The sequence below is a fragment of the Alexandromys fortis genome, unplaced genomic scaffold, assembly GCF_014885135.2.
Source record: "Alexandromys fortis isolate MF-2015 unplaced genomic scaffold, M_Fortis_MF-2015_v1.1 scaffold_60, whole genome shotgun sequence".
Lineage (NCBI taxonomy): Eukaryota > Metazoa > Chordata > Mammalia > Rodentia > Cricetidae > Alexandromys > Alexandromys fortis.
Window position 1 is genome coordinate 8,348,503 of NW_026067946.1, and position 11,450 is coordinate 8,359,952.

The following is an 11,450-nucleotide window of genomic DNA, read 5'->3' on the forward strand; positions in this document are numbered from 1 at the left end:
CATGTAGAGGTCAGAGATTGGGTGTGGTATTTTCCTCTCTCCTTCCCCATCTTGTTTTTTTGAGACAGTCTCTCACAAAACCTGAAGTTCACTATTTCCATTAGACTGGTTTAGACTGGTTGACCAGCAAGCCACAAGGATCTTCTTATCTGTGACCCCCAGCACCAGGGTTCCTATTGCACTCAGCTTTAAGTGGGTGGTTATGCTTGGACAGTAAGCACATAACTCAGTTGTCTCCCCAGGTCTTCTACATAGATGGGGGTAGCTCCTTGTCCCTCTCCTGTTCAGCTGTGTTAAATACTCCTTCTCTATGCATCAATAGCTGGATCAGACAATGTTGCCTCAACTTCAAGCATAATTTAGTGAGCTCAAGATCAGTAAAAGTCTGTTGTGTTCACCATTTTGTTTTCTCTGCTCATCTACCTTCCTTTTTGAGGTTCTAAAATTTTTTTTTCTCTTATTTTCTTTAAGTGTTAACCCCATTTAAAGCCATTTTCACCACCTCACAGTACTGGGAATGAACCAGGAGCCTCACGGATGCTAGGCAAAGCCACTTTTCTAAGGGAAGATCTATTGGCAACAGATTCTGACACTTTTCCCTTGCCTGGAGGATATTTTTGCTGAGGAGACAGTTCTAGCATTTGGAAAACATAACTATCTCTTTCTGGTTCCCATGGTTTCAGATGGGCAATCTGATGCCAGCTAGAGAACCGGTGAAAATTAGAGGTTCCCCTGCCCTCTGGCCGTTCCAAGTCTCAGTCTGTCTCTCTCTGTCTCTCTCTCTCTGTCTCTCTCTGTCTCTCTCTGTCTCTCTCTCTCTGTCTCTCTCTCTCTGTCTCTCTCTCTCTCTCTCTCTCTCTCTCTCTCTGTCTTGTGAAAATCTATCTGTTTATATCAGCTAGGGTCTATGTATCTTCTTGAATTTGGTAATACTTCTTGCCCAACATGGGCTACTTTCTTGTGATTATTGCTTTGGAGGCCTTTTTATTCCCAGGCTTTCTCCTCTCTAGCGGCCTAAATGCTTTATCTTCTGTTGTGGATGCACTGGTGACTTAGCTCTTCTGAATTGATAAAAGAGTTGCCTCCTTCTACAGCTCATGCATTCTGCTTCCTCTCTCTCCACCCCAGAGTCTTTCTGTCAGGAGATGAAGCAATAGGAAGACCCCTGGATCTTGGTGTCCGCTTTCCAGCAGCCAGAACCCAAAACCAGTGATTGTATTATTATTTTTTTTTTTTTTGTAGAGTATCCAGTCTGTTACAGCAGCACGGCATAGGTGGGGAGGGCACCATCCAAGTTCAGCTTTCTCTGGGTTAATGCCTTTGTTCTGTTACGTTCTGGACATCTTTAAGTATTATTTTCAGCAGACCTCCTACGAACCCTTTCCCCCAGGAGAGAGCGCTGCTCTTTGGCTGCCTGCTGCGTTAAAAGTGGAGACTCCAGCCCAGCTTCTGCTCAACCCCTGGGGAGAGGCAAAGGTGCTATGGGCGTGGTGCTGGACTCCCCACTTAGCCTAGGCTGGCAGATACAGTTTTCCACATGGAGCACAGCTACAGATAGGTTGTTATTATCACACAGTTCCTGTCTTAGGTCTGGAGAGACGGCAGCTCAGCAATTAAAAGCACTGGCTGTTCTTTAAGAGAACTAGAGTTCAATTCCCAGCACCCCCGTGGAAGTTCACACTCTTAGGTAAACTCCGATCCAGTGAGCATTGTACACACTGTACTGCACAGACATACATGCCAGCAAATCATCTGCACACATAAAATTTTAAAAGTGAAAATAATGCCCTCTATAGACACCGGCTGCCGTGGCTTTAACCCTCTGCCAACCTCATGGAGCGCAGCAAGGAAAAGAAGAGAATGCTTTAAAAATGAAGATACTATCCAGGGAGAGAGTATGCAGGCCATGTAGAGGATTAGGGCTTTTTGTTTGGTTTAATCTTAAGAAAAGCTGCTCCTCCGACACAATTAAACCAGATTAGAACAAATTAAAATGTCCGTGTTTAATAAATGCAGCACTCTCGGGTGGACTGAGACAGCATGGCGGGAGAGGAGCCCACGCAAACCCCAGAGACCACGTGTTCCTTTTTCCAACAGGAGCCTCAAAAGCCTGTGGGAGTGTTTTTGAGGGGTCAGCACTTGGCAGGCTGGGAGTTGGAGTCCAGACCAACACAACTCCCAGGCCAGGGGATGGGGTGATGCTTCCAATCATTTATCCCAGACTCCTTGGATATAGGGGTGTTAGAGGGCTGGGGGTCTCACTTTCAATCACTTTTATATCGTATTCCACAGGCTTTGTGTGTTGTTTGCATAGAGTAGGATTTCTGTTGCAAGTCAGCCTTGGTTCAGGGTGGTAGGGGGAGGGGCAGGGTTTCCAACCATCTTTTCTGCCAGCTCTTTTTTTTCTTTTCTTTTTTGCTTTCTTTCTTTCTTCTTTTTTTTTATATAATAACTTTGTAGCCTTTGGGAAGGGCTCCTGGTCCTCCCAACTCTACCTCCTGCTTCAACACAAAGTCAAATGGTCATTCCTGACTCGGGCTATTAATTTAGAAACAAGTTTGTCTTAATTGGCTTATCTTAATTGGAACTTTTGTTGAAGCTGCATTGTGCCAGATGACTCTGAGCCAAATGATTTTCTTTTCCAAGTCACACTCAGGCTAAATACCCAGAACCTAACTTCATGAGCAAGTACTGTTTTCCTAGCTGATGAGATTGTCTCAGGAACTTAGCTTTGCATTTAGAAGTGAACCTGCTTCCTCTAATCTCAAAGCTCGTTTTGTGTCTGCAATCCACTTACAAGTTTATCTGTCGGGTGTGGCCGCTGAGAAAAAGTTCAAGGACACCACTTGTTCCTTGCAAGGGGTGGTACGTCTTGTTCTCAATGGTGTGGCTTAGGACCGGACACCTGGGATGTGTTCCCGTAAGGGATCTTCAACTTGGTGAGCCTCACCTCAGAAGATAAGGCTAGTAGATGCCAGGATCGGGAGGGAAGTGCCTGCCACGACTGGCGAGGCTCGTTTTCCCAAAGGCTAGGGAAAGAAGTCCACCAGAGCGGCCTGAAAGCTAACCAACTTGACTGCATTTTTCTGTCCGGGTAGAAACACGGGTGACTTGTGTGCTATCACCAGATTCAAGTAAACTAACAGGAAATGCAAGCTCAGATGTCAACGTGGGCTGGTGCACTGGTGCGATTCTACAACGATTTCCCTCTTTCTTTTTAGCTCAAGAGTCAGACAGTCAGATACTCCGGCATTATTTTAGTTGACAGAAACTGTCAGAGGCTTCTTTCTCTCCTAGGAAACAACAGATTCTGTTCGACAGCTGAAGGACCCTAACGCATCCCCACTCTGGAAACACTGTTTCTCATTGCTTCTTATTCTGCTCTGGACCAGTTGAGCCAAGACTCCCTTGGTTGTAACTTTATCGTGCTCTTGACTCTGACTTGCATGCTTTTCCCTGGGACATAGGGCGTAGCTCATCCCCACCACTCCCTGTATCTCAAAAGTCACTTTTCTGGGAGAATGTTCTTAGCTCCAGGGTTTGTCCTGGCACTGCTTTCCGTAGTTCTCTCTCCGTCTCTCTGTCTCTCTGTCGCTCTCTGTCCCTCTCTCTCTCTGTCCCTCTCTCTCTGCCTCCATATGTGTACACACACACACACACACACACACATATATGGGAAAATATATGGAAATCCATGTTGCCAGGAAACAAAGCCTACCAGGCTAGATTAATAAACGAGAAGAATACTCATGCTTTGCTTTCTGTAATAAACTGAGATTTCCTTTGAAATTTGGGTACCCTATCTTTTTATTCCTTGTGTGGGTCTGGGTCTTCCTGTCATGGATGCTAGAAAATATTTTCTTAAAAAGAAATTACTTTAATTTTTAAAAGACTAATATCAAGCATTTGCATGTGTAATGAGAGAACACAAGTGGAGGTTGGAGAACAACTTGTAAGACCTGGCTCTCTCTTTCCATCACCTGGGTCCCAGGAATTGAACTCAGGTCCTCTGCTTGGCTGCAGGTCCCTTTCCTCAATGAGTCACCTCACCAACCGTTTTTTTAAAAAATCTGTCACTTGTGACTTCCTTACAATGAAAGTTGATACTAAAATTACATTTTTCTGTAAATATGCACTTAGTACTCAGATGTATGGACTGGTAGCTATCTGCAAATTAATTTCACAGTTGCCTTTTGGTGTGTTTTGGGGTATTCACCAAAGGAGACTGCTTGGATATGGGTGTGAGCCAATAGAAAGTCTTTATTAGGGTGTTCAGGATCCCAGGGTAGTACTGAGCACTTCTCAGGTTGACCTATTAAGCACAAAAACCATGCCCTGGGATGTCATACTTCAGTTAACAAGAACAGTTAGCCAAAGAGCGAGGTTAGTACACTTAGAGACTTTCCCAGAACTATATGGACTTTGATAGATTAGGTATTTGTTTTCATTTTGGCAGGTGGTGCTGTCCATAGGTTGAGTTTTACTGAGCGATATTTCCATCATGGAGTCAGTTGTGCTAAGACCTCAGGGCCTACTAAGGTCTGGGGCCTTGTTGTTTATTTGTTTGATTGATTGATGGGTTTTCTGTACGTCTCCTTCCTAAGTCCTGATCTTGACATTCTGATCCTCTCGCCACCATCTCCTAAGAGCTGGGATTGTAGATGTATACCACAGGGATTCCCACACGAAAGACAAACACTCTACCAACTGGGCTACTACATCCCTAGCCACTGTTTTACAGTCAAAGGAAAGAGTGAAAGTGGGTACCAGGTAAAAAGAGCATTAACATTAAAGCTTGTTTTTCTGGAAGATAAAAATAAGATTTATTTTGTTTTATCTTTTGCTGAATCTAGATCTACTACATAATTGGAGTATGATTGTGTGTAGAATTTCTCTCTCTCTCTTTCTCTTTTTCTCTCTCTCTCTCTCTCTCTCTCTCTCTCTCTCTCTCTCACACACACACACACACACACACACACACACACACAATTTCAAAGAGCCTCTACTGATGCAGTGGATATAAAGTATTAAAGTTAAAAGAACCAAGAACTGCACCTGCCAGACGCTGGTGGCGAATGTTTCATTTCCAACCCAAAACTGCACAAGCCATTCCTTAGGAAAGTGGCTGGCACCCCTTGAAAACCCCCTGTGAGAAAAGAAATACGTCTTGAGAACTCTGTGAGAGGTCATTCTTCTCTTTACTTTTTTCTTTCAGTCTTAAAGTCAGAATCAATCATTGAACCATTGAACAAGAATTCTTTTTAAAAAATAATTAATAAAAAAGTTTTCTTTAGCCTCTGCGTTGGTACATATTTAGGGGCATGAAAGAGAACACAGTCATTGGGAACTCTGTGTTCTACGTAGAGAATAGACGGCGGCACTGGAGGGAAAAGAACACGAGAGGGGGACTCAGACACAAAAGAGACATTTCCTCCATTTCACAGTCTTTGTGATCCGCAGCCAGCTGATAGGAGTGGCTCAGTCGGTCTTGACTCGCTTCTTTTTAAAAATGCCTTCAACTTTTCGCCTGTGAGTTTCAGTCTTACTAGTGTGAGACTTCAGTTTTCCAATACCCACTTGGAGTTAGGGCTAAAGATTCCTGCTCCTCCCCTTTTTTTTTTCTTTAACTGATTGTGAAATACAAAGAAGACTGCTTGTGCTCGGTGGACTTCCCCCCACCCACCCACACACACCGGTTTAAGGTGTTCTTATCCCTGTGCAAACGCAGTGGATGGAAACCTACGCTGTGCCTTACAATTTGTGCCACAAACGTGCATGCCACACTGCACCTTACAGTTTGTCCCCGCAAACATGCATGCCACACTGCGCCCTACAGTTTGCTTCCAAGTCAGCACACTCTCGCCTATTTTTGTTTTATAACAAACTAGCTAGATGCAATTGCAGTGGGGTTGGGAAATCTCAACTCCTCTTCTATCGGGCTTCAGTTTAAAGGATTCAAAGGCTTAGACAAATAGTGACAGAGACGAAAGTCTACCTGGGGTAGAAAGCATGAGGTCGTTGCTATGTCGACTCACATTTGACACTGCTGGGGTTGGGGACAGTGTCTACACCTGACAGAGGGCTCTTGCGCGCTCGTGTTCCCTACCACACTCAGAGCTTCCTCAGAGGAGTTTCTGTGAACGCTGTGGTTTCTCACCCAAAGTGGAAAATTCCTGTCCTTTCTGTGTGCCAGCAGGTAGGTGGAGTTCAAATGCCTGCAATAGCTTGTTGTGTTGAGGTTCTGCTGAGACAGAAAACATGCCTCGTTTGGCTCCGAATCTCTTTATTAATCAACATATTTTCGTTGGTGTGTTTGAAAGGTATAATGTGTGCAGACCAGGATGGCGAGTTCTTAACTCAGTCCTGATAACATCAGCCGTTGTGCAAGAGACACTGGTGTCTGTCGCTCCAGGCTTCCAACAGCTAAGCGAACACCATTCGTCCATAGAGAGTGCCAGGACCCAGGCTGGGGCTCACGGGGGGGACAGCATTCCCACCACAGTGTTGGGGAGTAGGTGTTGTACTACAAGGACCTCAAGCCTAGGCACTGAGTTAAAGGAGGGTGCTGGCGTTTGAGGTCTCTCTTTTCTTCACGTTTTAGTTGTTGATCCAACTGATCGAGAATAAGACTACTACCACGGTTCAAGGCCAAATTCGAAGCAAGCTTTAATTAAATCCTGGCCAGGTGAATGGGCTCTGGCCAGGTTCATACCCAGGTTCCTGGGAAATGGCCCAGAATCACAGTTTGCAGCAGCTTGAGATGGAAAACCCATAATTCATTGCATTTCCCACCAGGTCCAATCAGGGGCAAGCATACATGCTGACACACCTCCAGCCTGTGAACCTCCCGCCCACACAAGACCAAGCATATCTGGTGCACGTGGCTCAAACAAACTTGTTTATGAGAATGAAAGGCACGTGACTTGTTATCTCCCATAAACACAGCCTCTAGCATTTCAGGAAGTATCTGTCCTTGGGCAAGGGCTAGCAGGGTCAGAGGCATTTTTTGTTTCGTTTCCTGGATCTCTAAGGCAATAGGCCGGGCGGTGGTGGTGCACGCCTTTAATCCCAGCACTCGGGAGGCAGAGGCAGGCGGATCTCTGTGAGTTCGAGACCAGCCTGGTCTACAGAGCTAGTTCCAGGACAGGCTCCAAAGCCACAGAGAAACCCTGTCTCGAAAAACCAAAAAAAAAAAGAAAGAAAAAAAATTTAAAATGTGACTTGGCTCTCACGTAGTCAAGGTTGGGAACTCGGGTCTTCAAGGGGTTGACAGGTGATGTAACTGAGTGAGCCAGGTAATGAAGACTTGGAAAACTGGAACCTCTTTGCCCAATATCAAGACTCTGACTTGATTTAAAGTAACCAGTGCCCCCTCTGCTTCATCTAACTGCTGTCACATAGAATGTGGCTTCATTTTGCTAGAGCTTTGGATTTGTTGCCTGAAGTCCAAACTGTCTGTGAAGTCTCTTTATCGTAAGCAAGTGACAAACAATGACCAACCCTGCGTCAAGTCTTCAGAGCCATTCCACTCCCTTCACTTCTGTGTCCAAATGTCACTTTCGTCAGTAAGGATTTTCCAGAATTCTATTTCAATCTGCACCCTCCATTCGGCTCTGGAAGGTCTTTATCCTCCTCCACTTTCTCTTTCTCTGCAGTACCTGTTGGAGACCCAGTACCAAGGCCAGCACCTTTCACCTGCCTGTTCCTTGTTTGGATGTCTAGCAGCAAGAACGCTCGCTACATTTGGAGGACAGAGAGAGTTCGAGAAAATAATTGATTGAACAAACGAATGACGCCATGCAGGCCCAGTGCTGTGCGGTAAAACCCTGTCTCAAAAACAAAAACAAAACAAAACTACGAAAACAAGCAAAAGCGCTTCTACGGCATTGGAAATGAGCATCTCATGTGTGTCTGAAGCCACTCCCTTTCCTCTCTCAGCCATGGTTGTGGTGATGTAGTTGCCATGGCAATCTCTGTTATGATCCTGAGGGTGGGATCAGAGAGCCAGGGAAAGGGATCAGGAAGTTTAAACGTTAATATCACTATTATTTTAAAATGTGTGGCTCCAATGGTATTCCAATAAGTTTATCAAATGCATGAATGATATTGACTAGAAATGATACAGTATTCCTCTATTTGAATTTAACCCTTCTGTAGATTAGAAGGCTATGTTTATGCTTTCTTCTCCATTTTTAAATAGGAAAATGTAAACTGAGGTAAACTCATATGAAAAACTATCACTAGAGAAAGACAGATGGAACAGACAGAACGGAAACTATGTATTTATGGAAGAACCACTAAAGTATGGGTAAATAAAAAAAGAGCAAATGAGGAGTAGGTATTATAATTCATTTTCAAATTGAAATAATAATAAAACTTTAAATGAGCAGTAAGAACTAGAAATAATAACGAAGTTTTCAGCACTGTGCCAAATGCCAGGCAACATTTATCATATATAATTGGCCACCTGTTTCTATAGGTATCATGTTGTGTGTGTATTTTTAACAAGCCAGATGGAAAATACTTGAAAAATATATTGAAATCTCTGTAGAATATGACCAGATTTTTGTCTTACAATTATTCCCAAAACAATACAGTACCAGCAACTATTTATATATCATTGCTACTGTATTCTATGTAATCCAGAGGGGCTTGGAGCTTACAACCTGCAGAAGTTATCTGCAAACACTACAGCAGTTGAGCATCTGTGGACGTTGATACCCATGGGAGGCCCAGGAACCAACTCTGAGATAATTAGTGCTTAATTTTCTGGAAGAAAGTTCCATTCTGTATCACATCCACTGAAGTGAGAGTGTGTGTCATACGCAGAATGGCTGTAGTGGCAAATGTTTTAGGCTATGACCTGGAAACTCTGGCTGAGTCTCTGAGATCCGCTAGCTATCCATACCGAAGGAGGCAATGAGGCGGATCAGAACGCAACTTGCAAAGGGACTGTTGGAGAACTGCAGAGGGAGCGACATCCAAGGAAACTTCTGAAGAACTCAGCGGTCCCATGGGAGGATCAGCGCTTTCAACAACTGCCATGCTGGGGAGTGCAAAACCCTTCAGAAAGACAGCAGCAGAGGAAGAACTTTCTGTGCTCCTTCCCCCAAATCCCTCTAACCCCAGGAGCCTGGGAATCTAGCTGAAGGGGACAAGAGAGGTGCTGGCAGATGAAGCAAAGGCCACCCCTGCTCCCCTGTTTGAAGCTTGCCCTTGGTAGGAAGAGGAAAACGATTTAACTCAAAAGGAAGTCTTGCACAGTGCATGGGACTGGGCACTGTAATATTAGAGTAAGCCTTGTGATGGGAAGCGCTCTGGGGTCCTCCTGCCTCCACTTTCCTGGAGATTACAGGAATGTGCCACCATTCCTGGTTTAGGCAGTCCTGATATCGGATTCCTGAGCCCTGTGCATGCTGGGAAAAAACATTCTACCAACCGAACTATCCCCAACCCACACCAATGGTTTTCATCAGCGCATAGTAATTATAGAAAGAGGAGAATGTCCTTATAACATTTCCATTCACGAACATAATGTACTTGGATCGCATTCACCTCTGCCGTTTCCAGCTCCTATTCGCCCCCTTTCCCTGCCCACACCCCTAACAGCCTCCCTTCTGGGAGACTTTAGGAAACAGGTTTTAAAGAAATAGTGGGCCATTTTCAAGCTTAGTTTCTTTCCTCCTTCCCTTTTTTTTTTTTTATGAGACAGTATTTTGGTTTAGGTTTTGTTTTTTTTGTTTGTTTGCTTGTCTTGTTTTGTTTTGAAGCGTGGCCTGTTCTGGAACTCACCGTGTAGATCAGGCTAGCCTTGAACTCACAGAAATATATTGCCTCTGCCTCTCAAGTACTGGGATTAAAGGTATGTGCCACCTCGCCCAGATTCAATTTTCTTTTTTAACTCTTTCCTACAAGTGTGCTTTGTCGTGCGTGTTGATTGTCCAGCACTGAAACTGACCCACGAGTATGTTAAAGTCAGCCCCTGTAATTATGTTTACATTTTCTAGCTAATTTTTCAAATAAGATTAAAAAGAAAAAAATGACCACAGGGTGCATTTGGAAAATGAGAATCCGTTCCTTTCAACCCGGTTGTGTGAAATGGGCTACTGAAACACAAATTGCAATAAGGACGATTATAAGTAATAAACACATCGCGGAATAAGTGAGGAGGTGGAAGAAGCCATATCTGTGTGCTTCTCACTTCTGTCGCCTTACAGAAAGTAGCCATGGAACCAATAATATGACTCAGCGGGGGAAGGTGCTTCTCATGTAAATCTGACCATCTGAATTCGAGCCTCAAGGCTCACCACGGAAGGAAAGCCTACCGAAAGCTGTTCCGACTACATGCACCCTGTAAGGCATGCACACCGGCCATGGGCACGCACATGCGCCACTAATAATAAACAAAACGAAAGTATAGAGGCATTAATGCAACTTTTAGGGTTGTTGGGACAGTTCAAAGAAATCGTAATGCAACTTAGATGAAAGACAAGATTCAACAGATCAAAGATATTATCATTAAAATAGAGGGGCTGGAGAGATGGCTCAGAGGTTAAGAGCATTGCCTGCTCTTCCAAAGGTCCTGAGTTCAATTCCCAGCAACCACATGGTGGCTCACAACCGTCTGTAATGGGGTCTGGTGCCCTCTTCTGGCCTGCAGGCATACACACAGACAGAATATTGTATACATAATAAATAAATAAATAAATATAAAAGAAAAAATAAATAAAATATATGAGCATAGATGTGAGAAATCTCACTTTATTGGAAAACATCACTTATATCATTATATCCCTTGTGTCTGTTATCAATATTGTGTAATGACAGGATTTTGAATATTCTTTTCCAATGTATTTATTTTAATTTGGTGTGCGTGGTGTGCATCGGTGTTTTGCCTCCATGCATGTCTGTGTGAGGGCATCAGATCCCCTGGCACTGGAGTTACAGACAGTTGAGAGCTACCATGTGGGTGCTGGGAATTGAACCTGGGACCTCTAGTGCTTTTAACCACTGAGCCATCTCTCCAGTTCAAAACATACTCTTTTTTTGAGACAGGATTTCTCTGTGTAACTTTGGCTATCCTGGAATTCACTCTGTAGGCCAGGCTGGCCTGGAGCTCAAGAGATCCACCTGCCTCCGTCTCCTGAGCACTGGGATCAAAGGCTTGCACTCAGCTACTTTTGAATATTCTTATGCAAAATGTATATTTTTTAAAAAATACATTTTTGCCAGCTGGACTGTGACTGAAAAAGCATGGGATAAAACCGGACTCTCTGATCATGGCGAACAATGAGGACTGATGAGAAGCCAAGGTCAATGGCAAGGGGTTTTGATCCTACTTCATGTTCCGGCTTGGTGGGAGCCTAGCCAGTTTGGATGTTCACCTTCCTAGACATGGACGGAGGGGGGAGGACCTTGGACTTTCCACAGGGCAGGGAACCCTGACTGCT